The following is a 5550-nucleotide window of genomic DNA, read 5'->3' as shown; positions in this document are numbered from 1 at the left end:
AAATCCTTCGTTGCATATTTACAAAGTTCCTTTGGTAACTAAGTGAGCTCAGTTAACACCGGTTCCATCCAACATTTTCTTCATTAACAAAGTGAGCTCAGTTAACACTCAACTTCTACAAACTTCCCTTTGACAGACCAAGTGAACTCGGTTGACACTGTCTTCTAAACTAGGCAAACTTTGGAATGCTTGACAGACAAGGAAACTATCTTCATCACCTGAGTGAGCTCAGCATACATTGACTGGAAATGATATGACATTTTGTGTAACATCAAAGACAATACATAATTAATCAATTGTTTTCAACAATACTGATTAAAGAAATGTGTATAAGAATGACTATAGACTTCCAAAAGAAAAGCTTACAAACCCTTAGATTCAGTTATCACGAAGTTGAAAGATGAATATACAACCAACCAAAATAAAGACAAAGTCTGAAAACCCTAAGAGCATTTTATAACAACATTTTTTTTCTTAATATCAATATTTCAAAAATTATATTGTGAATTATTAGAGCATTTGAAATGAAACGATTGCTTCCCATTAACAAGGAACTTCTATGTAATCCTTCACAATGTATGAAAAAAGTGAAGGTGATGATAATGTTGAAGAAAGAGAAACAACCAAGCATAATTAAACAATTGAGTTTCAATAAAGCCTTGAAGAGATAATAATAGATTCTGACAATAAACTATCTTTAATTTCTAGCAACAACAAATCAATTAACATGCAACAAAGTGAAGGTGAAGGTGGTGATCATGAGATTGAAGAAATAAAGACAATGGAATAGAATCAATCAATGGATTTTGAGTAGAGCCTTCCAAAAATAATAAAGTGAAAAAGATGAAGATTCTATCAATTCTAGAGGTTATCGAACTAGGCTAATTTTTCATTAATTGTTTGTTAATACAATTTAAAGTGGTTTCAATGATTTTGCTATGAATTTTTTAGAGACAATGTCTTTGTTCCTTTAAAGCAATTAGACATTACTCCCCATTAGCAACACCATGAAAATTTAGATTTCTAAACAACAAATCCTAGCTTTGGAATCCATCAGAATCATTGTTAACAATCTATTTCTGGTCACAACATCACTTTTTAGTAGATACATAAAATAAAATGCATGTAATTTACATCAATTAAGATAGAAAAATAGAAATACAAAGTGAACCAAAATAGAAAAAATCTGGAGATGCAATTTACATTAGTTAAGATAGAAAAAGAAAAACACAGAGTGAACCAAAATTGAATTATCAAATTTGGAGAGCTTATAAATATGTTTATCACATTAAATAAGTTGTAAACATTATGTAGCTAGTTCCATAATCTTAAAGCTACTTTGCAATCCACCACACTTTTACTATACACTTGCACCATGTCCAGATGCAAGGTCTAGTATTACTATGATTGAAATGAAATCTGAAACTAGACATGTCAATAAATATAGTTTATTATAATATAGTTTCTTTTATATAAAAAAATAATTTAGGAATTTGTTTAGTTTCCAATTTAAGTAGATATTACACATTTACTTATTATAGACCTCCTTACCAGGGCATATTATAGACCTCCTACGAACTTTGCACCTGGTGTATGCAATTATAAATCTTAAGGTCTACGCAATTTTTATTTTGTTTTCACAAAGTTGGATATGTTTATTAATACAAAATATACAATATTCTTAAATTCTTTTAAAAATCATCTCACTTCACCACTTTAAAAATCATACCTCTTCATTACTTTGGAAATTTAAATATCTATAAATTATGACTTCCATTCAAAACAATTTAAGGACAATTTCACAATATACAAAGATGAAATATCACAACTTTGAAATTAATTTTCTTTACCTCAGCTTGGTCAGATGTGATTATAGATCTGTTTACATACATAATTGGAAAAACCATTTACACTACATTTCTCTAACTAGTTTTTTATTAACATAGATGTTTAAACTAATTTCTAATATGAATTTGTAAATTTAGAAACTTAATCCATTCTTTCGAACCGAGTTCTCCAATTACACTTTGTTGTTTTACACCAACAAAAAAACCTGCAAGAAGATAAATCACGAGTGTCAAAATAAATAAAAAATAGAAAAAAATAGACATCAAAAGTCATTTGTGTATCATTTTGGACTCTCAATATAATGTAAACACTAGAGTATGCCCCTTTTATCAATGTATAATATAAGACTTCAATCCCAAGAAAGACTGGAGATTTTCTTGCCCCATTCTTTCCTACCAATGCCTATCAAACAGTGGATTGCTTATAAATTTAAATTTTATTATAAAATATATCAAGGCTACGATCGTTTACCAATTTTTTAAAATAAAAAAAAGATAAGTTCAATGAATTTAACAAATAACAAAATATGGGGCTACTTTTTTTAATAGATTCCTAATATTTCTTCTTTCTTCTTTAACAAAAACTATGAATCTTGACAACCCCTCTAATGTTCAACATGTGATACAAGAGTGTAAGTACATTTGTAAATTTATTGATGAATTCGAATAAACTCTTAAAAGAAATATAGGGAATAATAGAAAACATAATTGAATATTTTTAACATATTGACTATGAGCTAAAAAAAATAAGGACCATTGATTAATCCCCTCTTATTATGTAAAGAAAAAATACTTTTAATTTTAGAATCAACATTATAATTTAATGCATACAAAAATCTTGATAAGATTATTAGATATAGGTGTATACCTATATTTTCCTATTAGTGTTATTCATTTTATTATTCTTAAATTCTAAAACCATTACATTAATAAAAAATTAATTTAAAAAATATATACACATTAGATTTATTTTTATTTTTTTCAAAATTAAAATGTATGCACTTAACTTTTTTTTAAACTTGATTAGTTTCAATTTTGACAAGCTTAATTTTGTTTAAAATCTGATAAATATTTAACAATCTTCACAAAATCTTATTTATCCACTACACTATACTTTTCACTTAGCAAATCTATTAAGCTGACGATAGGAAATTAGTGTACGACATGCAGTGAGAGTTCCACATAATTTCTGTATGATACGATCCTGACATGAATGCATGGGCATTGGCATTGGCAAGTATCCAGCCACCACTATAAATTTGTGGCTAGAAATAAATAAATAAAAAATAGAAATAAAATCTGCAAGATGATACAGCAGCAGTTCTAGCAGAGAAACTTGATTTATGAAGATTTCTTTTTATTTATCTTCAAATCGATGTCGGATACGACGCGTAACCACGCTAATTTATTTACCGATTTCAATCAAGTCGAATGTTGCGGCAGAGAGAAGTGAAGTTAAAACAAAGGAAACTTGCCATGAACAAGAAATGGAAACTTACCTTACTATGAAACGATCATCCTACGCAAAATTTATATATAAACCAGGAACAAGCCTTTGCTGTAGACTCCAATTGCATCGAAAGAAGAAAAAGAACAACAAATTTCAAAGAGGAGAATGGCGATTGGTGAGATGGTGAGAAAAGTTGTGGATCCAGCCAAGCGTCTTATTAAATGGTCCTTCAACTACGTTTCCAGGAAGCGCACATTTGAAGCAGCTGTGGAGGAAGCTGTGCAAAATGCAGAGCCAAAACAGAGGAAAAAGGCAAGAACAGGAAAACATGTGACCTTTGATTTAGATAAAAATGTCACCTTTGTTTTAGGGCATGCAGAACCAGAACAGAGGAGAAGCTTCAATACACACAAAAGTCTCACTTTTTCTAAAGGAATAGACGAGGCTACCTCTAGTCCTGCAAAAATTGCTAGAGATTTTATGGGTTCCCTGTCTCGCAGGCGTTTTGTAAAGAAGTCATCTAATAGGCTTCGAAACAGACCCCAACTCCTCAAGCATTGCACAAGTTTATTTACAATTAGTGAGGAGCAGACGGCACCCCTGCAATCTCCCACTGCAAATGAAAAGCAGGTGAAAATCCAAGTTTCACAAACATGTTTTTCAAGTTTTTCATCATTCTTTTTTATTTGGGTTTTAGAGATTAAACATTCATGTTTTTCTTTGATTTGGGTTTTAGAGATTGAACATGCATGATTGATTCTCTTTGATTTGGGTTTTAGAGATTAAACATTCATGATTTTTTTTTTCAGTTTTAGAAATTAAATATTCATGATCATCTTTTTTATCTGGGTTTTAGAGATTAGACATTCATGATTCTCTTTGGTTTGGGTTTTAAAGATCATTTCTTGATTCTCTTTGATTTCGGTTTTAGAAATTAACATTTGGTTATGATTTTCTCTGTAGGTGTTAAAAAAGAGGAGCATCATTGAACTTGGAGACCCCATGAGAAGGACCCGACAAAGGATGGCCTCTTACACCACATGGGGTAATTTAAGTCCATTTTATTGAATCAGTTGACAATACACCTCTGTCAATTCAATTCAATGATTTTTTTTATCATCACATGTAAGTAAATCTTAATCTAGATGAAATGGAAACTGATTGCAGTTAATAAGAAACCAATTGAAGTGGAGAAGCAGAGTGTTTTGTCAGCACTTGAATTTCAAGTGCCGCAATCCAAAGAAACGGCTCTAAAAATTCCTGAGCATGTGGAGCATGCTCAGCCACTTTCTAAGCAAAAACCTCCAACTCAATTAAACTTGAATGATGATCTTCAAGTTTCATTAGGTTCTTCTGAACCTTTAGCTAAAAGTAGGTGCATTTCCTTTTTGTATATAGTAAATAATTATTTTGTGTCTACATATAATAGTTTTTTTTTTGCAATCCATAGTAAATCTTTGTACTGTTTCTGGATTCAATTTACGTGTGTTTATTTATATCAACAGATCATACTAAATTTTGCTTTTTGTTTGTTTGGCAGATAACTTGAGCTCTGTATCTTGTTCAGAGGGCCCCTCTACATCAATTCTTACAACACCTGGAGAGGAGGCCAGAAGAAATTTGACTGAAATACAACTTGAGTTAGGTCGTAGGATTTTAGAAAATTTGCTTGAGGACTTGAACATTGTACCAAGTTCAAATGAGGAGTTGACCCAGCTAAAACTTGAGCTTGGTTATAAAGTTTTAGAAAATTTGGATGAGATAACATCTTCTCCCGAAGAAAATCCTTGAGTTTAGATAAGTACTTGAAGGGAATGACAATCTTCCCTTAACAAATGCTCAAGAAGCAACTATATCCTATGGAATTGAGGATATAGGCATCACCATTCTGATGTAAGTTAAGGTAGACACGACACTGAATTAATCCTACTAATTATATTTTATGTGACAAGATGTTTATGGTTTGTCATTTCGTCTTTAAGTTCTCTGGCTTATTTGGAATGGTAGAAATGAAGTAGTTGTTCATGCTAGGAAACACTTAAAATGTTGGCAAAACAAAAGAAATGATATCAAACAATACAAACATATCATGGTCAGCTCTTAGTTGTATCGGATCTTATCTCATTGTTGAAAGCCCAGATTTACAAATGGAAATGTAGTCACCATATCTACTACGCACCTCATTACTCTCTCTGTGAATTGCTTGGCATGTTGTAGTAGGTATTATACAAGCATATACCCCAATTCACTTGG

At 31.0% G+C, this 5550-nt stretch overlaps 1 long non-coding RNA gene across 1 annotated transcript; it reads left to right on the top strand.

The window, feature by feature from the left end:
- Positions 1-4479: 4479 nt before the first annotated feature.
- Positions 4480-5266, top strand: LOC149534202 (uncharacterized). The gene is made up of 2 exons (XR_016357984.1): positions 4480-4668; positions 4838-5266. It is a non-coding gene; the product is annotated as an uncharacterized LOC149534202 (long non-coding RNA).
- Positions 5267-5550: the final 284 nt, after the last annotated feature.

Source organism: Cupressus sempervirens, chromosome 10 (assembly GCF_028749045.1).
Source record: "Cupressus sempervirens isolate cs-2001-9-10 chromosome 10, ASM2874904v1, whole genome shotgun sequence".
In the NCBI taxonomy this organism is placed as follows: Eukaryota; Viridiplantae; Streptophyta; class Pinopsida; order Cupressales; family Cupressaceae; genus Cupressus; species Cupressus sempervirens.
This window is presented reverse-complemented; position numbering and strand designations above follow the sequence as displayed.